Genomic DNA, 25828 nt, shown 5'->3' with positions numbered 1-25828 from the left:
CATACAGTCACTGCAAACAGTCTCACAGTGGGACTGGCCTAATCTACCTACCTCCCAGTAACCATACAGACACTGTAAACAGTTTCATAGAAAAATTGTCCTCATCTACACACCTCGCAGTAGCCATAAAGTCACTGCAAAGAGTTTCATACAGACCCTGTCCTTATCAACACACCTCCCAGTAACCATACCATCACTGCAAACAGTAATAGTGAGACTGTTTGCAGTGACTGTATGGTTACTGGGAGGTGTGCAGACACTACACACAATCGCCCACCGAGACAGGCCCAAACAACACTACTCCGAGTGGCCATACTGTAACTGCAAACAGTCTCATAGAGAGCCTGTCTTCATCCACACATGTTCCACTAACCATACAGTCATTGAAAACATGCTCATACAGAGCCTGTCCTCATCCACACCCTTCCCAGTAACCATACAGACACTGCAAACAGTCTCATAGAAAGCCTGTCCTCATCCTCACACCTCCCAGTAACCATACAGTCACTGCGAATAATATCTTAGATAGCGTGTTCTTATCTACACATATCCCTGTAACCATCAAGTCATTGAAAGAAGTCTCACAGTGAGACTGGCCTCTTCTCCATACATTCACTGCACACAGTCGTCCAGTGAGACTGGCCTCATCAACATGCCTCCCAGTTACTATACAGTCACTGCAAACAGAAACACAGTGAGATGGGCCTCATCTACACCCCTCTAAGCAACCATACAGTCACCGCAATCAGTCTCACAGTGAACCTGTCCTCACCTACAAACTTTTAAGTTACCATACAATCATTGCAAACAGTTTCATATGGACCCTTTTCCTCAGCTACAGACCTCCTAGTAACCAGACAGTCACTGCAAATAGTCTCCCAGTGAGACTGGCTTCATCTACCCACCGAGGAGAAAGTGAGGACTGCAGATGCTGGAGATCAGAGCTGAAAATATGTTGCTGGAAAAGCGCAGCAGGTCAGGCAGCATCCAAGGAGCAGGAGAATCGACGTTTCGGGCATGAAGAAACGTCCTTCCTGAAGAAAGGCTCATGCCCGAAACGTCGATTCTCCTGCTCCTTGGATGCTGCCTGACCTGCTGCGCTTTTCCAGCAACACATTTTCAGCTCATCAACCCACCTCCCAGTAGCTTTACAGACACTGCAAACAGTCTCCTCGAAAGCCTGTCCTCATCCTCACACCTCCCAGTGACCATACTGTCACTACAAAGAGTCTCATAGATAGCGTGACCTTATTTACACATCTCCCAGTCACTATACAGTCACTGCAAACAGAGTCACAGTGAGACTGGCCTCATCCACACCCCTCCCAGTTACCATACAATCACTGCGAAAAGGATCTTAGATAGCGTGTTCTTATCTACACATATCCCTGTAACCATACAGTCATTGAAAAAGTCTCAGTGAGACTGGCCTCTTCTCCACACCTCTAAACAACCATACATTCACTGTACACAGTTGTCCAACGAGACTGGCCTCAATACGCCTCCCAGTAGACACACAGTCACTGCAAACAGTCCCATAGAGAGCCGGTTCTCATCTACACACCTCTAAGTAACCCTACAGTCAATGCAAACAGTTTCATAGACAGCCTGTCCCCAATTACACAGCTGCTAGTAACCATACAGTCACTGCAAACAGTCTCAGAGATAGCCTGTCCTCAGCTACACACCTCCCAGTAACCATACAGTCACTCCAAACAAACAGGCTCAGAGAGAGCCTATCCTCAACAACATGCATCCCAGTAACCATACAGTCACTGCAAACAGACTTGTAGTGAGACTGGCCTCACCAATAAACTTCCCAGTAATCATACAGTCACTGAAAAAGGTCTAAGAGCAAGCCTGTCCTCATGTATCCACCTCCCAGTAACCACAGTCACTGCAAACAGTCTCAGAGAGCGCCTATCCTCAACTACACACCTCCCAGTAACCATACAGTCACTGCAAACGGTCTCAGAGAGGCTGTCCACACCGACACACCTCCCAGAAACAATACAGTCTCTCCAAAGTCTCTTATAGAACCTGTCCCACTTACATACCTCCCAGTAACCACACAGTCACTGCAAACAATCTCATGGGGATTCTATCCTCATCTCCATACCTCCCAGTACCTACCCAGTCACTGCCAACAGTCTTCCAGTGAGACTGGCGTCATATACACACCTCCCTGTGACCATACAGTCACTGCAAAATGTCTCAGAGAGCCTGTCTTCATTCACACACCACCCAGTAAACATACAGTCAATGCAAACAGTCTCAGAGATCCTGTCCCTGTACACACCTTCCACAACAATACAGTCTCCACAAACAGTCTCATGGAGAGCCCGTCCTCGTGCACACACCTCTCAGTAACCATACACTCACGGCAAATAGGCTCACAGTGAGACTCGTTTCATCTACACACCTCCCAGTAATACAGTCACTGCAAACAGTCTCAAAGAACCTGTCCTCATTCACATGCCTCCCAGTAACCATACAGTCACTGCAAACAGTCTCCAAGTGAGACTGGCCTCATCTACACACCTCACAGTAACCATTGGGTCACTGTAAACAGTCACTTCGAGAGCCGATGCTCACCTACGCACAACCCAGTAACCATGCAGTCACTGTGAACAGGCTCTTTGAGACTCATCTACGCATCTCCCAATAACCATACAGTCACTCCAAACAGTCTCAGAGAGCCCCTCCTCGACTACACACCCCACAGTAACCATACAGTCACTGCAAACAGTCTCCCAGTGAGACTGGCCTCATCTACCCACCTCCCAGTAAACATACAGTCTCTGCAATTAGACTCAGAGAGTCTGTCCATATGTACACACCTCACAATAACCATACAGTCACCGCAAACACAGTCTCACAGTGAGACTACTGTCATCTACACACCTCTCAGTAACCAGAGGATCATTTCACACACAATCTGATAGAGAGGTAAAAACAATGACTGCAGATGCTGGAAACCAGATTCTGGATCAGTGGTGCTGGAAGAGCACAGCAATTCAGGCAGCATCCGAGGACAGGCAAAATCGACGTTTCGGGCAAAAGCCCTTCATCAGGAATAAAGGCAGAGAGCCTGAAGCATGGAGAGATAAGCTAGAGGAGGGTGGGGGTGGGAGAGAGTGGCATAGAGTACAATAGGTCAGTGGGGAAGGAGATGAAGGTGATAGGTCAGGGAGGAGAGGGTGGAGTGGATAGGTGGAAAAGGAGCTGGGCAGGTCGGACAAGTCCGGACAGGTCAGGGGATCGAGTTTCTGGAGGTTAGAAGCTAGGATGAGGTGGGGGAAGGGGAAATGAGGAAACTGTTAAAATCCACATTGATGCCCTGGGGTTGAAGTGTTCCGAGGCGGAAGATGAGGCGTTCTTCCTCCAGGCGTCTGGTGGTGAGGGAGCGGCGGTGGAGGAGGCCCAGCACCTCCATATCCTCGGCAGAGTGGGAGGGGGAGTTGAAATGTTGAGCCACTGGGCGATGTGGTTGATTGGTGCGGGTGTCTCGGAGATGTTCCCTAAAGCGCTCTGCTAGGAGGCGTCCAGTCTCCCCAATGTAGAGGAGACCGCATCGGGAGCAACGGATACAATAGATGATATTAGTGGATGTGCAGGTAAAACTTTGATGGATGTGGAAAGCTCCTTTGGGGCCTTGGATGGAGGTGAGGGAGGAGGTGTGGGCGCAGGTTTTACAGTTCCTGCGGTGGCAGGGGAAAGTGCCAGGATGGGAGGGTGGGTCGTAGGGGGGCGTGGACCTGACCAGGTAGTCACGGAGGGAACGGTCTTTGCGGAAGGCGGAGAGGGGTGGGGAGGGAAATATATCCCTGGTGGTGGGGTCTGTTTGGAGGTGGCGGAAATGTCGGCGGATGATTTGGTTTATGCGAAGGTTGGTAGGGTGGAAGGTGAGCACCAGGGGCGTTCTGTCCTTGTTGCGGTTGGAGGGGTTGGGTCTGAGGGCGGAGGTGCGGGATGTGGATGAGATGTGTTGGAGGGCATCTTTAACCACGTGGGAAGGGAAATTGCGGTCTCTAAAGAAGGAGGCCATCTGGTGTGTTCTATGGTGGAACCGCTCCTCCTGGGAGCAGATACGGCGGAGGCGGAGGAATTGGGAATACGGGATGGCATTTTTGCAAGAGGTAGGGTGGGAAGAGGTGTAATCCAGGTAGCTGTGGGAGTCGGTGGGTTTGGAGAAGATGTCAGTGTCAAGTCGGTCGTCACTGATGGAGATGGAGAGGTCCAGGAAGGGGAGGGAGGTGTCAGAGATGGTCCAGGTAAATTTAAGGTCAGGGTGGAATGTGTTGGTGAAGTTGATGAATTGCTCAACCTCCTCGCGGGAGCACGAGGTGGCGCCAATGCAGTCATCAATGTAGCGGAGGAAGAGGTGGGGAGTGGTGCCGGTGTAATTACGGAAGATCAACTGCTCTACGTAGCCAACAAAGAGACAGGCATAGCTGGGGCCCATACGTGTGCCCATGGCTACCCCTTTGGTCTGGAGGAAGTGGGAGGATTCAAAGGAGAAATTGTTAAGGGTGAGGACCAGTTCGGCCAAACGAATGAGTGTCGGTGGAGGGGTACTGTTGGGAACGTCTGGAGAGGAAAAAACGGAGGGCTTGGAGGCCCTGGTTACGTAGAGCAGTTGATCTTCCGTAATTACACCGGCACCACTCCCCACCTCTTCCTCCGCTACATTGATGACTGCATTGGCGCCACCTCGTGCTCCCGCGAGGAGGTTGAGCAATTCATCAACTTCACCAACACATTCCACCCTGACCTTAAATTTACCTGGACCATCTCTGACACCTCCCTCCCCTTCCTGGACTTCTCCATCTCCATCAGTGACGACCGACTTGACACTGACATCTTCTACAAACCCACCGACTCCCACAGCTACCTGGATTACACCTCTTCCCACCCTCCCTCTTGCAAAAATGCCATCCCGTATTCCCAATTCCTCCGCCTCCGCCGTATCTGCTCCCAGGAGGAGCGGTTCCACCATAGAACACACCAGATGGCCTCCTTCTTTAGAGACCGCAATTTCCCTTCCCACGTGGTTAAAGATGCCCTCCAACGCATCTCATCCACATCCCGCACCTCCGCCCTCAGACCCAACCCCTCCAACCGCAACAAGGACAGAACGCCCCTGGTGCTCACCTTCCACCCTACCAACCTTCGCATAAACCAAATCATCCGCCCACATTTCCGCCACCTCCAAACAGACCCCACCACCAGGGATATATTTCCCTCCCCACCCCTCTCCGCCTTCCGCAAAGACCGTTCCCTCCGTGACTACCTGGTCAGGTCCACGCCCCCCTACGACCCACCCTCCCATCCTGGCACTTTCCCCTGCCACCGCAGGAACTGTAAAACCTGCGCCCACACTTCCTCCCTCACCTCCATCCAAGGCCCCAAAGGAGCTTTCCACATCCATCAAAGTTTTACCTGCACATCCACTAATTTCATCTATTGTATCCGTTGCTCCCGATGCGGTCTCCTCTACATTGGGGAGACTGGACGCCTCCTAGCAGAGCGCTTTAGGGAACATCTCCGAGACACCCGCACCAATCAACCACATCGCCCAGTGGCTCAACATTTCAACTCCCCCTCCCACTCTGCCGAGGATATGGAGGTGCTGGGCCTCCTCCACCGCCGCTCCCTCACCACCAGACGCCTGGAGGAAGAACGCCTCATCTTCCGCCTCGGAACACTTCAACCCCAGGGCATCAATGTGGATTTTAACAGTTTCCTCATTTCCCCTTCCCCCACCTCATCCTAGCTTCTAACCTCCAGAAACTCGATCCCCTGACCTGTCCGGACTTGTCCGACCTGCCCAGCTCCTTTTCCACCTATCCACTCCACCCTCTCCTCCCTGACCTATCACCTTCATCTCCTTCCCCACTGACCTATTGTACTCTATGCCACTCTCTCCCACCCCCACCCTCCTCTAGCTTATCTCTCCATGCTTCAGGCTCTCTGCCTTTATTCCTGATGAAGGGCTTTTGCCCGAAACGTCGATTTTGCCTGTCCTCGGATGCTGCCTGAATTGCTGTGCTCTTCCAGCACCACTGATCCAGAATCTGATAGAGAGCCTATCCCCACTTACACATCTCCCAGTAATCATAAAGTCCCAGCTAATAGGCTCACAGTGAGACTGGCCTCATCTACATACCTCCCATTAACCAGAGAGTAACTGCAAACAGTCTCTTAGAGAGACTGTCCTCATCTTCACACCTCCCAGTTAACTACACAGTCTCTGCAAAAAAGTCTCATAGAGAGCCTGTCCCCACTTACACACCTCCCAGTAACAATACAGTCACTGCAAACGGTCTCCCAGTGAGACTGGCCTCATCTGCACACCTCCCAATAACCATACAGTCACTGCAAACAGTCTTCCAGTGAGACTGGCATCTTCTACACACCACCCACTATCCACATTCACAGCACAATCTCCCAGTGAGACTGGCCTCATATACACACCTCCCTGTGACCATACAGTCACTGCAAACAGGCTTAGGGAGAGCCTGTCCTCATCCACACACCTCCCTGTAGCCATACAGTCACTGCAAACACTCTCATATAGAGTCTATCCTCAACTACAGACGACCCAGTAACCATACAGTCACTGAAAACAGTCTCACTGTGACACTGGCCTCATCTACACACCTCCAGTTAACCATAGTCACTGCACACAGTCTCAGTGAGACTGGCCCCATCCATACCACTCCCAGTAACAATACAGTCACTGCAATCAGTCTCAGAGAGAGGCTGTTCTAATCTACACACCTCCCAGTGACCGTACAGTCAGTGTAAACAGGCTCACAGAGAGCCTGTTCTCATCTACACAAGTTCCAGTAGCCATACAGTCACTGCAAACAGTCGGATAGAGACCCTTACCCCACTCACACACCTGCCAGTAACCATACATTCACTGAAAACAGTCTCATAGAGACCCTGTCCTCAACTTCACACTCCCAGTCACCGCAAACAGTCTCGGAGTGAAAGTGGCATCATCAACACACCTCCCACTAACCATACATTCACTGCACATAGTCTCCTAATGAGACTGGTCTCATGCACACACCTCCCAATATCCACACAGTCTCCCAGTGAGACTGGCCATATCAGCACGCCTGCCAGTTACCATATAGTCACTGCAAACAGTCTCTCAGAGAGACTTTTCTCAACGACACACCCCCAAGTGATCATATAGTGATTGCAAACAGTCTCATAGGATGACTGTCCTCATCTACAAACCTCCCAATAACTATACAGTCAATGCAAACGGTCTCCCAGTAAGACTGGACTCTTCTACACACCTCCCAGTAACCATACAGTCAGAGATTGCTTGTCCTCATCCGAGTATCCAGACAGTCACCGCAAATAGTCTCATACAGATTCTACTCTCAACTACACACCTCCCAGTAACCACCCAGTCACTGCAAACAGTCTCCCAGTGAGATTGGCATCATCTACACACCTCCCACAAACCACAGATTCACTGCACACAGTCTCCCAGTGAGACTGGCTTCATCAACACGCCACCAACTTACCAGACAGTCACTGCAAACAGTCTCTCAGAGAGACTTTTCTCAACTACACACCCCCAAGTGATCATATAGTGACTCCAAACAGTCTCAGAGAGACTCTCATCTACAAACCTCACAGTAACCATACAGTCACCGCAAACTGTCTCAGAGATTCTATCCTCCTCTACACACCCCCCAGTAACCACACAGAGTCCCAGTGACACTGGCCTAATCAACACACCTCCCTGTGGCCAGACAGTCACGGTATACAGTCTCCCAAGGTGACTGGCCTCATCTACATACCTCCAGGTAACATTAGAGTCAACACAATCAGTCTCGCAGTGAACCTCTCCTCATTCACACATCTCTCAGTAACCATACAGTCATTGCACACAGTCTCCCAGTGAGACTGGCCTCATCAACACGCCTCCCAGTTACCATACAGTCACTGCAAACAGTTTCAAAGAGCCTGTCCTCATGTACACACCACCCAGTGACCAGTCACTACAAATAGTATCAGAGAGCATGTCCTTATTTACACATCTTCCAGTTACCACACAGTCACTGCAAAGAGTCTCACAGTGAGACTGGCCTCACCCACACACGTCCCAGTTACCATACAGTCGCTGAATGCCATCTCATAGAAAGCCTAACCTGATGTACACACTTCCCTGTGACCATACAGTCACTGCAAACAGTCTCATAGAAAGCCTGACCTCATCTACATACCTCCCAGTAACATTTGAGTCAACGCAGTCTCACAGTGAACCTCTCCTCATTCACACACCTCCCAGTAACCATACAGTCACTGCTAACAGTCTCATTGAGAGACTGCCCTCAACAACAGATCACCAGGACTTGTGCACTTAATGGTAAGATCCTAGGGAGTGTTGATGAACAAATAGAGTTTGGAGTGCAGGTTCATAGCTCTTTGAAAGTGGTGTCATAGGTAGAAACGATAGGAAAGAAGGCACTTGGTATGCTTTCCTTTACTGGTCAGAATATTGAGTATAGGAGTTAGGAGGTAATTTTGCGGATGTTGGTGAGGCCAACAATATATTGGAATATTGTGTGCAATTCTGATTTCCTTTCGATCAGAGGGATATCTCAAAACTTGAAAGGATTCAGTAAAGATTGACAATGATGTTGTCAGGGTTGGAGGATTTGAGCTATAGGGAGAGGTTGAATAGGCTGGGGATGTTTTCCCAGGAACGTCAGAGGCTGAGAGGTGATCTTATAGAGGTTTATAAAATTATGAAGGGCTTGGATAGAGTAAATAGACAAGATCTTTTCCCTGGGGTGGGGAGTCTAGAACTAGAGAGCATAGGTTTAGGGTGAGAGGGGAAAGATATAAAAGAGACCTAAGGGGCAACGTTTTCACGCAGAGGGTAGTGTGTGTGTAGAATGAGCTGCCAAAGGAAGTGGTGGAGGCTGGTACAATTGCAACATTTAAAAGGATCTGGATGGGTATATCAATAGGAAGGGTTTGGAGGGATGTGGGCCTGGTGCTGGCAAGTGGAACTAGGCTGGGTTGGGATATCTACTCAACGTGGATGGGTTGCATCTGTTTTCATGCTATGCACCTCTCTGACTGGAGGTCTTGCATTTTGGAAAGTCATATCAAGACAAGAATTTCATGCTGAATGTTAGTGCTTTAAGGAGTGTAGTGCAACAGAGGGACCTTGTAGTTCAGATGCACAATTCTCTGAAAGTGAAGTCACAGGTAGACAGGATAGTGAAGGAGGCATTTGGCACACTGACCTTCATCAGTTACAGCATTGAATACAGAAGTTGGGAAGTTATGTTGCAGTTATACAGAACGTTGATGAGGCTGCACTTGTGAGCATTGTGTTCAGTTTTGGTGACCTTGCTACAGGAAGGATGTTACCAAACTGAAATTTACTGGGATATTGCCAAAACTCAACTGTCTGAGTTCTAAGGAGAGATTGGGTAAGCTAGGACATTTCTTTAGAGTGCAGGAAATGAGGGTGGATCTTATAGAAGTGTACCAGATCATGACAGGCATGGAAAGGGTGAGGGCATTCAATCTTTTTCCCAGGCTTGGAAATTGTGGACGAGAGGGCATCAGTTTAAAGTTAGTGGGTGAAGAACGAAAGGGTAACTGAATGTTTTGACTCAGACGGTGATATGCATAAGCTGCAGGTCATTATCACTGTGAAACGGACTGGAAGAGTGTGCTGCAGGTCAGTATCACTGAAACAGATTGTGAGGATGCGGGACACGATAGCGTTGATTTCTGCTTAAAGCAGCTTGAGAGGAGAGCAGTAAATTTTGTAAGATTGTGCAGGTTAAGTGCATCTTCAAAAGCTCTAAGTTCGAAAGCATTTAGAGGAGGGTGGGGTGAGTACTTCTACAAGTGAAACTGTTGCAGTCCACTCACTGAAACAAATTATGGTCGCGATTTTTGACTGTAGTGCTTGGAGTGATTATAAGGCCTGCAGTGTAATTAATATTATTGAAAGGGAGAAATTAACAAGCTTAATTTCAGGGGATGTCCATGGTCAGTCGAGCAACAATCATGTCACAAAATGTCAATTGTGACAGGAACACTGAATCAGGTATTTGCCTCCCATGTCACCTCACCACAAGCAGCACAGCATCTTGGGGGCAATTAAACCTCCCCATGAAAGAAGATTGATCTTCTGCGCATTCCAGCTGACTCCACCTCCACTCCCACAACCATCAATTAATTTGCTTGTAGATCCAACATGATTCTTGATAACAACTCAGCATCTGCTGCTCTCTGTGGAAGAGAATTACAAAGAGTAGTTGTGCTCAGTGAAAATGAAGATTGTCCCAACAGTTCATCACACTCTTTCACCCAGAACTGGTGTCAGTATCCCATGAATCAAAACTCATTTGTCCGACCTCTATTATTGAGCTACAGGTGCCAAACTATGATCTGATTTCCACAATGACAATTTCATCAGAGAAGTACAGAGTCTATTCAAATTGGCATCCTGTGTTTTAATTTCAACCTCAGATGGCCAGGTTCCCTCAGCAGAATCCCTTTCATTGTCTCTCCTGTGTTCTTGATACCCACATGGACCACAATGTGCAAGGCGATTTCTTTTTAATTCACAGGATATGGACATGACTGGCCAGGAATCCAGTGACCCAGGTAATGGTCTGGGAACTGGGTTCAAATCCTATCTTAGCAGACGGTGGAATCAGAATTCAGTAAACTCCTGGAATGGAGAGTTTAATGAGGACCATGAAACCATTATTGCTTATTGGGAAAAATAAACCCATCAGTTTCACTGATGTATCGGGAAGGAAATTGTCTTCCTTACCTCATCTTACCTGCATGTGATTTTAGAATTACAGCAATGTGGTTCACTCAATTACACTCTGAGCAATTAGGGTTGGACAAAAATTCTAGCCTGGCCAGCTAACCTGATATTGGTTGCATCTGTGAATGGGTCAAAACACCAAATATCGATGCTGCCGAAGGATCTTTGGTAAACTTCTGCGGTGAATCTTGTAGGTAATACGCACTGCTGCTGCCGAGCGTCGGTAATGGAGGGACTGGGGATGCTTGTGGATGTGGTGTCAACCAAGTGCACAAGGATATAGAAACATGAACTGAGATTGATATTTAGCCCTCAGTCCCACTTACAGAACAATGCCCTTTAGTTGTCAAAGCTCAAAATGCTAAAATCAAGATGAGTTAATATTTGAATGAAGTGCAGAAAATTTCTGCATGAGCAACAGTAAAGAACGTAGAAATGTCATTACAAAGGACCAAGTCAAAGTAAGGAAGGTTATATCAATACCTTCCTTAAATCTCATCAGATTGAATTCAGAGGAATATTTCGATTTTCTTGATTATTCCGTGCATAGTGAAGGTAACCAGTTTTAAAATTAAGTAGATGGCATTTTTTTTGCAGTAATCTCTGAAATGGTTTTATCTCAAATTTAACAATTGTGCAAACGATGATGCTCAAATAGATTCTGGGTAATCCAAGATGGAAGACTGCAAAGATTTCTGGCTGTAATAGCTGCTCCTTTTTTGAGATATTTTGAGTGTTGGAGGTGATTTCTTTGAATTTCAGGAGCAGCAATAACTGTTTTATATGCTGTTGCATTGTTTTGGAACTTTGGAGGAAAGAAAAGTCAAAACAACAGCACTTTTAAAAGGGAGAAGAACAGACAAATGAAGCACATGGTGAGGTCAGTGCAGGAGAGAAAGAGAGAGAGAGAAAGAAACCCACATTGCCCAACTGAGAGTTATTAGTTACTGCCTTTGCTGTTGAATTCATGTATCACTGGACATCGGACTGCGTCTGGGAAAATTAAAACACAATGAAATTCACAACTGATCTTGGAGGAACCTGTCTGGGAGACGTCACTGTACACAAGCAGATAAGTGGATTTTAAGCAGGGCCTTAAAAAAAGTCTGCAGTTGAGTGGGTTCATTCATGATTATATATGTTTTATTGAGCTTTGTCTTTTAATTAACCTTAAAATATAAGCCATAATATTAATTTAACCTGGAGCAGTGTTTTGTAGAGGATTAAGACGGTGCTATTTTCTGGGTCTGTACATTGAAAGAAGCAAAAATGGCCTTTAGGATTATATCTGCAACGATGCCGTTGGTTGTGAATCCTATCAGATTGAATGAATCGTTGGAGACACAGTTAGAGGCAATGAGGAGTTTACAAGAGCAAGGGGATGTGATGGATGGCAGTTATAGGAAGGCGGGGAAAAGAGAGGTAGGCAGGTAGTGCAGGAGTCTTCTGTGGCTATCCCCATTTCAAAAACCTGTGCTGTTTTTGAAAATATAGGGGGTGATGGATTCTCAGGGGAACGTAGCACCAAGAGCCAAGTTTCTGGCATTGAGACTGGCTCTAATGTAATGAGAGGTACGTTGGGTTCCAAGCGATCGATTGTGTTAGGGGACTCTCTAGTCTGAGATTCAGCAGCGAAAAATCAGAATAGTGTGTTGCTTCCATGGTGCCAAGATCAAGGATCTCTCAGAGAGAGTGCAGAATGTTCTCAAGGGGGAAAGGGGCCAGCAGGAGTTCATTGTAAACACTGGAACTGATGATATAGGAAGTGAAAAGGTTGAGATTCTGAAGGGAGATTACAGAGAGTTAGGCAGGAATTTAAAAAGGAGGTCCTTGAGAGTAGTAATATCTGGTTTACTCCTGGTGCTACGAACTAGTGAGGGAGAGAATAGGAGTATGGAGCAGATGAATGCATGGCTGAGAGGCTGGTGTACGGGAGAAGGATTCACATTTTTGGATCATTGGAAGCTGTTTTGAGGTAGAAGTGATCTGTATAAGAAGGATGGATTGCACCTAAATTGGAAGGGGACTAATATATTGGCAGGGAGATTTGCTCGAGCTGCTCAGGAGGATTTAAACTAGTAAGGTTGGTGGGATCCAGGGATATAGTGAGGAAAGATTTCAATCTGAGACTGGTACAGTTGACTGTCAAGCAGTCAGGGCAGGCAGGGAGAAAGCAGAGAACAAGGTACATGATATATTAAACTGCATTTATTTCAATACAAGAGACCAAACAGAGAAGAGAGATGAAGTCAGGGCATGGTTGGGAACATACGACTGGGATATCATAGCAATTACAGAAACATGGCTCAGGGATGGAGAGGAATGGCAGCCTAATGTTCCAGGATACAAATGCTACAGGAAAGACAGAAAGGGAGGCAAGAGAGGAGGGGGAGTCACATTTTTGATAAGGGATAGCATTACAACTGGACTTACGGTGGATATTCCCTGAAATACATCCAGGGAAGTTATTTGGGTGGCCTGAGATATAAGAAAGTGATGATCACCTTATTGGGATTATATTATAGACCCCCTAATAGTCAGAAGGAAATTGAGAAACAAAGTTCTGAGGAGATCTCAGTTATCTGTAAGGATAATAGAGTGGTTATAGTAGAGGGTTTCAACTTTCCAAACATAGACTGGGACTGCCATAGTGTAATGGGCACTTTGAGTGCGAGCAGCAGCTAAGGTAAGACAGTTTGTTTTAAAATTACTTACCGGTAGCGTGCAGCGGTGTTTTTTTTTCTCTTCACAGAAAGAGCGGGAGCAGCAGGGGGAAGTGACGAAGACCAGAGGGGCAGCCGGGACCCGGAGGAAGGTAGAGCGTAAGCTTACCTGGGTAGGTTTTTTCCCTTTAAAAGCGCGCAGGAGAAGAACCCGAAGCACGACAGAGATAGTGTCTCCCACCCGCCCTCCTCCTCTAACCTGAATAATAAGACCCGTTGTGGTAAGTAGGTAAGTGCTGCATTTTGCTTGTTGTATTCTTTAAACCCAGTTTTTTAAAAAAAAGGTTACTTTCAGAGGGATGGCAGTGAAGGCAGTGCAATGTTCCTCTTGCAACAGGTGAGGGATGCCATGGCCGTCCCTGCTGATTACACTTGCAGGAAGTGCACCCATCTCCAGCTCCTCCAAGACCGTGTTAGGGAACTGGAGCTGGAGTTGGATGAACTTAGGATCATTTGGGAGGCAGAGGGGGTCATAGATTGGAGCTTTAGGGAAGTAGTAACTCCAAAGATGGCAGATAGATGGGTGACAGTGTGGGGGACTGGGAGGAAGCAGCCAGTGCAGGGACCCCCTGCGGCCGTTCCCCTCAAGAACAAGTATACCGTTTTGGATACTTGTGGGGTGGACGACTTACCAGGGGTAAGTAACGGGGCTCAGGCCTCTGGCACGGAACCTGTCCCCGTTACTCAGAAGGGAAGGGTGGAGAAAAGCAGACCAATAGTAATTGGGGACTCGATAGTTCGGGGCACAGATAGGCGGTTTTGTGGGAACGAGAGAGACTCACGTTTGGTATGTTGCCTCCCAGGTGCAAGGGTTAGTGATGTCTCTGATCGTGTCTCTGGTCCTTAAGGGGGAGGGGGAACAGCCCGAAGTCGTGGTCCACATTGGCACCAATGACATAGGTAGGAGGAGGGCTGAGGATGTGAGGCAGGCTTTCAGGGAACTAGGTTGGAAGCTCAGAGTTAGAACGAACAGAGTTGTTGTCTCTGGTTTGTTACCCGTGCCACGTGATAGAGAGTCGAGGAATAGGGAGAAAGAACAGTTAAATGCGTGGCTGCAGGGATGGTGCAGGAGGGAGGGATTCCGGTATTTGGATAACTGGGGTTCTTTCTGGGGAAGGTCGGACCTCTATAAACAGGATGGTCTGCACCTGAACCTGAGGGGCACCAGTATCCTTGGTGGGAGGTTTGCTAGTGCTCTTGGGGGGGGTTTAAACTAACTCTGCAGGGGCATGGGAACCCAGACTGTAGCTTTAGGGTTCAGGACCTGGAGTGTAGGGAGGTTAGGAACATGGCATCACTTTCAAAGGAGGGTGCATGTAAACAGGAGAGTGGCTTGAAGTGAGTATACTTCAATGCAATAAGTATACGAAATAAGGTAGGTAAACCTGCAGCGTGGGATGGTACCTAGGACTTCGATGTTGTGGCTATTACGGAGACATGGGTAGAACAGGGACAGGATTGGCTGTTGCAGGTCCCAGGGTTGAAATGTTTTAGCAGGGTCAGAGGTGGGGGTAAAAGAGGGGGAGGTGTGGCATTGCTTGTCAAACATAGTATTACAGCGGTGGAAAGGACGATGGATGAAGACTCGCCATCTGAGGTAGTTTGGGCTGAGGGTAGGAATAGGAAAGGTGAGCTCACCCTGTTAGGAGTCTTTTACAGGCCCCCTAATAGTCCTAGAATCGTAGAAGAAAGGATTGCGAGGATGATTCAAGAGAAGAGTGAAAGTAATAGGGTGGTTGTTATGGGGGTCTTTAACTTTCCTGATATTGATTGGGAAAGCTTTAGCTCAAGTTCGTTAGATGGGTCGATGTTTGTCCAATGTGCGCAGGAGGGTTTCCTGACACAATATGTAGATAGGCCAACAAGAGGTGAGGCCATACTGGATTTGGTTCTAGGTAACGAACCAGGCCAGGTGTTAGAATTAGAGGTATGTGGGCACTTTGGGGACAGTGACCACAATTCGGTGACTTTTACTCTAGTGATGGAGAGGGATAAGTGTGCACTGCAGGGCAAGAGTTATAGCTGGGGGCAGGGAAATTATGATGCGGTGAGGCATGATTTAGGATGTGCAGCTTGGAAAAGTAAGCTTCAAGGCAAGGGCGTAATTGATATGTGGAGCTTGTTCAAGGAGCAACTATTGAGTGTCCTTGATAAGTATGTACCTGTCAGGCAGGGAGGAAAGGGTCGTGTGATGGAGCCGTGGTTTAATAAGGAATTGGAATCCCTTGTTAAATGGAAGAGGGCGGCCTATGTAAAGATGAGGCGTGAAGGTTCAATTGGGGCGATTGAGAGTTATAAGATAGCCAGGAAGGACCTGAAGAGAGAACTAAGAGCAGCAAGGAGGGGACATGAAAGGCCCTTAGTTGGTAGGATTAGGGAAAACCCTCAGGCTTTCTATGGGTATGTCAGGAATAAAAGAATGACCTGGGTCGGAATAGGTCCAGTCAAGGATAGCAGTGGGAAGTTGCGTGTGGTGGCTAAAGAGATTGGGGAGACACTGAATGAATACTTTTCGTCAGTATTCACTCAGGAACAGGACATTGTTGTCGATGTGAATACTGAGTCACAATTAAGTAGAATGGATGGCTTTGAGGTATGTAGAGAAGAGGTGTTGGAAATTCTGAAAAGGGTGAAAATAAATAAGTCCCCTGGGCCTGATGGCATTTATCCAAGGATTCTCTGGGAAGCAAGGGAGGAGATTGCAGAGCCATTGGCCTTGATTTTTATGTCCTCGTTGTCTACAGGAGTAGTGCCAGAAGATTGGAGGCTAGCAAATGTGGTTCCCTTGTTCAAGAAGGGGAGTAGAGATAACCCTAGTAACTATAGGCCGGTGAGTCTCACTTCTGTTGTGGGCAAAGTCTTAGAGAGAATTGTAAGGGATAGGATTTATGAACATCTGGATAGGAATATTGTGATCAAGGATAGTCAGCATGGTTTTGTGAAGGGCAGGTCTTGCCTCACAAACCTTATTGAATTCTTTGAGAAGGTGACTAAGGAGGTGGACGAGGGGAAAGCGGTAGATGTAGTGTATATGGATTTTAGTAAGGCGTTTGATAAGGTTCCCCATGGTAGACTACTGCAAAAAATACGGAGGTATGACATTGAGTTGGAGTTTTGGATTAGGAGTTGGCTGGCTGGAAGAAGACAGAGGGTAGTAGTTGATGGCAAACGTTCATCTTGGAGTGCCGTCACTAGCGGTGTTCCGCAAGGATCTGTTTTGGGACCCTTGCTGTTTGTCATTTTTATAAATGACCTGGAGGAGGGGTTAAAAGGTTGGGTGAGCAAGTTTGCGGATGATACGAAAGTCGGAGGAGTTGTAGACAGTGAGGAAGGATGTGGCAGGTTACAGCGGGATATAGATAAGCTGCAGAGCTGGGCAGAAAGGTGGCAAATGGAGTTCAATGTAGGTAAGTGTGAGGTGATTCACTTTGGTAAGAGAAACAAAAAGATAGGGTACTGGGCAAATGATCGGATACTTGGTAGTGTGGATGAGCAGAGGGATCTTGGTGTCAATGTACACAGATCTTTGAAAGTTGCCACCCAGGTAAATAGTGCGGTGAAGAAGGCATATGGCGTACTGGCTTTTATTGGTAGAGGAATTGAGTTCCGGAGTCCTGAGCTCATGTTGCAGTTGTATAAGACTCTGGTGTGGCCACATCTGGAGTATTGTGTGCAGTTTTGGTCGCCATACTACAGGAAGGATGTGGAGGCACTGGAACGGGGTGCAGAGGAGGTTTACCAGGATGTTGCCTGGTATGATAGGAAGATCGTATGAGGAAAGGCTGAGGCACTTGTGGCTGTTTTCATTGGAGAAAAGAAGGTTTAGGGGTGACTTGATAGAGGTGTACAAGATGATTAGGGGTTTAGATAGGGTTGACCGTGAGAATCTTTTTCCACGTATGGAGTCAGCTATTACAAGGGGGCATAGCTTTAAATTAAGGGGGGGTAGGTATAGGACAGATGTTAGGGGTAGGTTCTTTACTCAGCGAGTCGTGAGTTCATGGAATGCCCTGCCAGTAGCAGTGGTGGACTCTCCCTCATTATGGGCATTTAAGCGGGCATTGGATAGGCATATGGAGGATAGTGGGCTAGTGTAGGTTAGGTGGGCTTGGATCGGCGCAACATTGAGGGCCGAAGGCCCTGTACTGCGCTGTATTCTTTTATGTTCTATGTTCTATGTAGATGGAGATGAATTTGTTGTGTGAATCAGAAAGTTTTCTGATTCATTATGTGGATGTACCTCCTATAGAAGGTGCAAAACTTGACCTAGTCTTGGGAAATAAGGCAGGGCAGGGGACTGAGATGTCAGTGGGGGAGGACTTTGGGACCAGCGAGCATAATTCTGTTAGTTTTTAAATAGTGATGGAAAAGCACAGACCAGATCTAAAAGTTGAAGTTCTAAACTGGAGCAAGGCCAATTTTGATGGTGTTCGGCAAGAACTTTCAAAAGCTGATTGGGTGCAGATGTTCGCAGGTAAAGGGACGGCTGGAAAATGGGAAGCCTTCAGAAATGAGATAACGAGAGTCCAGAAAAAGTATATTCCTGTTAGGGTGAAAGGAAAGGCTGGTAGGTATAGGGAATGTCGGATGACTGAAGAAATTGAGGATTTGGTTAAGAAAAAAAAGGAAGCATATATCGGGTATAGATCGAGTGAATCCTTAGAATACTATCAAGGCAGTAGGAGTATACTTAAGAGGGAAATCAAGAGGGCAAAAAGAGGGCATGAGATAGCTTTGGCAAATAGAGTTAAGGAGAACCCAAAAGGTTTTTGCAAATACATTAAGGACAAAAGGGTAACTAGGGAGAGAACAAAGATCAACAAGGCGGCCGCAGGAGATGGGGCAGCTACTAAACAAGTATTTTGCATCATTATTTACTGTGTAAAAGGATATGGAAAATATAGAATATAGGGAAATTGATGGTGACATCTTGAAAAATGTCCATATTACAGAGAAGGAAGTGCGGGATGTCTTGAAACGCATAGAAATGGATAAATCCCCAGGAGAAAGTGAGGACTGCAGATGCTGGAGATCAGAGCTGAAAATGTGTTGCTGGAGAAGCGCAGCAGGTCAGGCAGCATCCAAGGAGCAGGAGAATCAACGTTTCGGGCATGAGCCCTTCTTCAGAAAAGATTCCTGAAGAATGGCTCATGCCCGAAACGTCGATTCCCCTGCTCCTTGGATGCTGCCTGACCTGCTGCGCTTTTCCAGCAACACATTTTCCGCAATAAATCCCCAGGACCTGATCAGGTGTACTCGAGAACTCTGTGGGAAGCTACGGAAGTGATTGCTGGGCCTCTTGCTGAGATATTTGTATCATCGATAGTCATAGGTGAGGTGCTGGAAGACTAGAGGTTGGCTAACATGGTGCCAATGTTTAAGAAAGGTGGTAAGGACAAGCTAGGGCACTATGGACGAGTGAGCCTGACGTCGGTGGTGGGCAAGTTGTTGGAGGGAATCCTGAGGGATACAATGTACATGTATTTGGAAAGGCAAGCACTGATTAGGGATAGTCAACATGGCTTTATGTGTGGGAAATCATGTCTCACAAACTTGATTGAGTTTTTTGAAGTAACAAAAAGGATTGATGAGGGCAGAGTGGTTCTATAATGGACTACAGAAAGGGGTTCGACAAGGTTCCCCAAGGGAGACGAGTGAGCAAGTTAGATCTCATGGAATATAGGGAGAACTAGCCATTTTGATACAGAACTGGCACAAAGGTAGAAGACAGAGGGTAGTGGTGGAAGTTTGTTTTTCAGACTGGAGGCCTGTGACCAGTGAGTGCCACAGGATCAATGCTGGGTCCATTACTTTTTATCATTTATATAAGTGATTTGGATGTGAACATAAGAGGTATAGTTCGTAAGTTTGCTGATGATGTCGAAATTGGAGGTATCGTGGACAGCGAAGAAGGTTACCTCAGATTACAACAGGATCTTGATCAGATGGGCCAATAGGCTGAGAAGTGGCAGATGGAGTTTAATTTAGATAAATGTGAGGTGCTGCATTTTGGGAAAGCCAATCTCAGCAGGACTTATCCACTTAATGGTAAGGTCCTAGGGAGTTTTGGTGAACAAAGAGACCTTGGAGTGCAAGTTGATAGCTCCTTGAAAGTGGTAGATAGGATAGTGAAGAAAGCATTTGGTATGCTTTATTTTATGGTCAGAGTATTGAGTACAGGAGTTGGGAGGTCATGTTGCGGCTGTACAGGACATTGGTTAGGCCACTGTTGGAATATTGTGTGCAATTCTGGTTTCCTTCCTATCGGAAAGATGTTGTGAAACTTGAAAGGATTCAGAAAAGATTTACAAGGATATTGCCAGGGTTGGAGGATCTGAGCTACGGGGGAGGCTGAACAGGCTGGTGCTGTTTTTCTTGGAACGTCGGAGGCTGAGACCTTGTAGAGATTTATTAAATCATGAGGGGCATGGTTAGGATCAATAAGACAGTCTTTTCTCTGGGGTGGGAGAGTCCAGAACTAGAGGACATAGCTTTAGGGTGAGAGGGGAAAGATAAAAAAAGAGACCTGAGGGGCAACGCTTTCACACAGAGGGTGGTCCATGTATGGAACGAGCTTCCAGAGGAAGTGGTGGAGGCTGGAACAATTACAACTTTTAAAAGGTATCTGGATGGGTATATGACTAGGAAGGGTTTGGAGAGTTTCGGGCTGTGTGCTGGCAGGTGGGACTAGCTTGCCTTGGGACGAGTTGGACCAAGGAGTCTATTTCCGCGCTATATATCTCTATGACTGTAATTGTAGCCACCCACTTGTTATGAATGAATGTTCAGTACTTCGCCTGCCCCTCCCAAGCCCCCATGTCTGTATTTTTCAGTTTGGTGTCAATAGACCCCCCTCTGAATCTCCCAGTTTCTTATTGCTCAGCTTCAGAAATGTTAGTGATTGATTCGTAGTGAGAGCGGAAACAAGATCATGAGCACCAGAATTTGAGAGGCCAGCATTTGAGAGGCTTGGGTTTAAAGATGGAGAGAGGGGGGACAAATGGACAATTGAAATTAAAGTGAAGCAGATGTGAAATTTGACATGGGCACTCTGATAGAAATAAAGATGTTTATTTTGGAAAGGAGAACAAAAGATCAGTATTATTTAAATAGGGAAAAGCTGCAGAAAGCTGCAACACAAAAACTGAGGGGAACCTGTGCAGGAAATACAAAGCTAGCAGACAGGGTGCAGTAGATAATGCTAATGGAATGTTTCTTACCTTCCTCACAAAGCGAAGGTTTAGTTATGACACATAGAGAGGAAAAATGTATGATCTTGATCAGTTGAGAGTGGTTTATTGATCTCTGAAAACAAACAGGCATATGGTGTAGGGTGTATTGATCTGTATAGCTTGTGGCAACAGTCTTCTGTTCAAGTGTTGGGTACCTCTTTGTCTTGGTGTTTCTCCATTTTCCAGACATTTGACGAAGGAGCTGCTTGATGAGACTGCTCCTGGTCACCAAGCACTAATTTGACTGAGCAACAGTGAAGCGACAGCAAACTCCTTCCAAGTCTTCATGGTACATGACTTGGAGGGGATCTTGCAAATGGTTCCATGTATTTGATGCCTTTGTCCTTCACGATGATTGAGGTTTGGAAGGTGGTTAGCGGTTTGGAAGGTGCTGCCTAAGGATCCTTGATGAGTTGTTGTCGTGATTCTTGTCAATGACACACACTACTGCCATTCAGTGTTGGTTGTGAAGGGAGTGGATTATGAAGGTGGTGGATAGGATGCAACATGCGATTCTGATTTGACCTGTTACATAGCAATCTTTTCCAGTGTTGCTCATCCAGGCATCGTATTCCTGATTTGTGGCTTGTAGATGGTTGATGCTTTCTACACCTAACCTGTCTATCCCTTCAAGAATGTTGTAACTTTCAAAGAACATTGTTTATTCTTCTAATCTCCAGAGAAAACATGCCCAGTCTCCTCAATTGCTAATTGATAGGACAGTCCCACCAACCCAGCAATCAGTTTACTGAAAAGCCCTATAATTCCTCTGAAGTAAATAGGCCAGAGGACCAAAAGTGTGCACAATACTCCAAGCGAGGTCTCACCTCTATAAAGAAAATTCAAAAGCTAACAGAGGATTTCCCTTCTGAATTGCGTTCTGCACCGACATGTTAATGTTCAGTACCTTGTGAACAGGAGTATTTTGGTCCTTCTGGATCTCAATATTTTCAAGCTTTTACCATTTAAGAAATGCTCTTCCCTTCTATACGTGACTCTTTGTAGAAGAGAAAAAGATAGTATGAAGCCAAGTCTTAACTCCTGTGAAATTATAAAACTGACTTCATAGTCACTGACATGAACACATTATCTCTCCAAAATCTTGAAATCATGCAACATGGAAACAACAGATCCTTTATACCAACCAATCCAACCAGGTTTCCCAAACTAAACTAGTCCGATTTGTCTGCATTTGGTTTATATCCTTCTGAACTTTTCCGATTCACGTACCTGTCCAGATAGCTTCCTCTGGCTGTTCATTTTGCATACAAACCACCCTCTGTGGAAAACGTTGCCCCAAACGTTCCACCTCCTCACCCCCTAACCTCTAGGTTTCTGCTCAAAACAGGGCTTCACCTTGAACTGATTAATTCCTGCCCTTGTTGTACAAAAATGCAATAAACTCCATCTGCCACTTCTCAGCCTATTTTCCCAATTGATCAAGATTCCTTTCTAATCTCAGCTAACCTCCTTGGCTATTGACCATACTAACAAAGAGATTGGTGTAAGGAAGGGGCTGAGTGCTATTTCTGAAGCACTAGCATTGACAGTAGTATCAACAGGACAAGGAAATGGTGATGGGGTGGGGAGGATGATAGGTATCGGAGTCTGTGAGCTTATACATGCAATTGACAAGGAGGCAATTGTCTGAAATGGAATTGGAGAAAGCGAAGACAGGAGAAAGGGACCACAGAAGCTCCATTGAAAAAAGGGCATTTGTGGAAACTGAAAACTGGTCAATGAAGTTACTCAATATCGAGCTAATTGAAGGGGATGTCGTAAAGACAGTAATGAAAGTACTGGCTGTAGCCAGGTAGCTGAGTAAGACTGGGATAAAGACAAATACAAAGAGGCAGCATCACCAGTGCATCCGACACCAACACCATTTAAGCGGGGATGCTGCAGTGTCCACACCCAGCAGGCACACAAACACCCCTTACAACAGCACACAGGCTAGCAGCAGGAACAGTGATGTTTTTCGTTTCTGGATCAGAACTGTTGTTTAACAGAGGAATTCCAGGAAAACTGTGTCAATGAGGTGAAATAAATCAAGTCCAAATAGGGCTCTGGGACGCACAAGAGATGGTTGAAGGAAGTTGAAAGGGATAAGGGTTGATGGGTCCTTCTCAGGGAAGATCCCAAGCACTGATAATTTTATTCAGCTCCTTTTTAACTGAGCTTTACACCAGTTAGAGTAATTCAACATGGACAACAATGTGAGTGAACTTTACACAAACACACAAAACTAACCCTCAGTCTGACTGCACCCCTTCATCAGTGTTGACTAGCCCTTGAACTGACTATCTCCTGACTCACTGACTAATTTTGACTTACCTCAGGAGTCTGCCACCCTCTCCAACCACCACCCTCTTAACCTGCCACTCTAGCTACTTACCTCACCCACATGCCCACCTTGGCCTTTTGTGAATTCACTCACAAGATGTGGGCATTTATTGTCCATCCCTATTTGCCCTCAGGAAGTTAGTACTGTTCTGCCTTTTTGAACTGTTGCAGTCCATTCAATCACTCACTCACTCGCTGATTCAGTCATTCATTCAGAGAGAGAGACACACACACACACGCCAATATGAGTTGTCTTCTGCTTCCCTTGAGCCTGCAGCATATCAGCAAGGGATGCTAGACTTCTCACTTCTGAGAACACTCCAAGAAATACCAAATAACATCTGAAAATGGAAACGTTTGAGCAGTTGGCTCTCCATTGATTGTTGCTTTGCAGAAGATCCAAGTATTTAATAAATGCCAAAAGAGGTCATTTGCAAAAGAAGCAAAGATGAAGTAAGGTAAAATTTCTTCACTTTGCAAATAGCTGATGTATGGATTGTATATCTGGGAATGTGGTGAAGGCAGGTTCAATCGAGGCATTCAACAAGGCATTTGATGATCATTTGGCTAGAAATGATGTGCAATGATATGGGGGGAGACAAGCTGGCGATTAACACTAGTAATGATGCTCATAGAGAAGGCAGTGCTGGCACAATGGGCCAAATAGTCTCTTTCTGCACTTGTGCACTTCTGTCATTCTGCGTGATATCAGACTTCACCACAGCATAAGACCAGTGATAGTGAATTGACAGCCAGTCCAATTTGTTCTTGTTTCTCTGTTCCATTGGCTTGGGAAAGTGAAATTCCATTCAAAGTGAAATTGGGTGAGGTATATTTCCAGTGATGGGTCCTTAGTCAAATATCATTGTTACTTGCCATTTATTAATTGCAGTAGAATCTTCCAATTTGTCCTGTTGAACTGTATTTTTACATCAAAGAAGCGCTGATTTGACTTTTTCATGTTTCCTGTAATATTTGAGACACAGATTTTGCATACATTTTGGTTTGACTAAATATGTTTCTCGCTACTTTTGTTTAGTCTCCAGAGCAATGACCGGGAGATTCAGGAATAAAATTACATCTGGAAACCAAATTGCAAAATACAGGGACTGGAGCAAGTAGCAGAATGTGAGATGTTTATTATGACGAGATGTCTGACACTGCACACTTTTTATTAAGTGTACAAGTTTAAGCGTATCAGTAATGACATTAATACCAAACAGTGGAAGTGAAATTGGACAAGAGTGGAGAGGTAAAACAGATGGCATCATATTTGCCAGCTCTTGCAGGCCCATCCACTAATCAAACTCTGAATTGATTGAACCTAAAGCCAGCTGCGAGTGGTACAGAAGAACCGGGCAATCTCATGTACTCTGTATCTGTACCAGTGAAAGGATTGTGTGTGACTGAGGAATACAAACTGTAAAACTGGAGGAAGTACCAGACTTTGTGGCATTGTGTTTGACATTGTCAGACAATGTACTGGATCGGTAACACTTAAAAAACTCTGCACATTATTAATATCAATAATACTTTCTTTACCATACTCAGTGAGAATAATAAATACAGTACATTACCATTGTTATTCATAAAAATGGTGTCGTATTGGTATTGTTAAATATGGTTCACTTTTGTTAGAATTGATCGTACAAATATACTCCCATCAGTAACAGTGTTCTTTACACTGTAAATACTGTACATAGCTGCAGTATCCTTGTCCATACTGAAGTGTGCACAAGGTATATTTTCTGCTTTCCATTATTTCCCTTTGTTTGATCCAATTTCGAGCATGAATGATGTCAGTGTCCAAGGATCTGGGACCAAGGATCTTACTTCTGCTCTCACTGCATTTTAGTCAGTGATGGATCTGACCCAAAGTTGATGATAAATTGTCATTTGGGAATGAAATAACTGCCTGTGGCTCTGGGGATTCCAAACTGTAAAATATAGATTCTGAGGTAATTACCAGATTGTGTGAGACTGTGATTATAAGAACTGAGTATCTGGTTCTATATGTGATGACGACTAACAGTTATTATTTCATTAACAACACAACATTATTTTTATGACTGTTATTAATGAAGCTGCCATTACTTATGAGTATCGAAGGTTTGAGTTATAAGGAAAGGCAGGATGGGCTGGGACATTTTCCACTGGTTCACAGGAGGTTGAGAAGAGACATGATAGATGTTTATAAAATAATGAGTTAATTTGTAGTTGTCTTTCCCGAGGATGGGGGATTTCGAGATTCAGGTGCATATTTTTAAGGTGAGAGAGATTTTATAAAGACCTGAGAGCAGCCTTTTTTTGAGAGGGTGGTTCCCATGTGGAATTAATTTCCTGAGGAAGTGGTGGATGTGGGTACAATTGCAATGTTTAAAAGACATTTGCGTAGGTAGATGAATAGGAACGGCTTGGAGGAATATGGGCTGGGAGCATGCAGGTGGGGCTAGTTTAGTTTGGGATTACGTTTGCCGCATGGACTGGTTGGGCTGAAGGGTCTGTATCCATGCTGGATGACTCAATGATTCTGCACACCCCTCCCGCTCCCCCACCCGCCAGCTCTCTATGGCATGGAATTCCAAAGACAACCCTCTGATTCTCCTCATCTCTGCCTTAGAATAAAGGGGCGCCAATTTAAGACTGTCCTCTGGTTCTAGACTTTCCCATGAGGGGAAATGTCCTTTCAG

General features: G+C 45.9%; 1 long non-coding RNA gene and 1 pseudogene across 2 annotated transcripts in view; both read left to right on the top strand.

Moving 5' to 3' along the window:
- Window positions 1-24206, top strand: part of LOC148134738 (uncharacterized) — a 48149-nt gene extending 23943 nt beyond the window's left edge. The window contains exons 2-3 of the long non-coding RNA XR_015755663.1: window positions 13593-13784; window positions 24178-24206. This is a non-coding gene — a long non-coding RNA (uncharacterized LOC148134738). The remainder of the gene's footprint in view (window positions 1-13592; window positions 13785-24177) is intronic.
- The window catches only part of LOC148134737 (uncharacterized), a 191205-nt pseudogene that overhangs the window by 112729 nt on the left and 52648 nt on the right, over window positions 1-25828 (top strand). The gene's annotated exons all lie outside the window — the stretch shown is intronic.

Source organism: Chiloscyllium plagiosum, unplaced genomic scaffold (assembly GCF_037043375.1).
Source record: "Chiloscyllium plagiosum isolate Xiang-an unplaced genomic scaffold, Cpla_swu_hap1 HiC_scaffold_52, whole genome shotgun sequence".
Classification (NCBI taxonomy): Eukaryota; Metazoa; Chordata; class Chondrichthyes; order Orectolobiformes; family Hemiscylliidae; genus Chiloscyllium; species Chiloscyllium plagiosum.
Note: the sequence above shows the minus strand (reverse complement) of the source record. Positions and strands in the feature narration are given on the sequence as shown.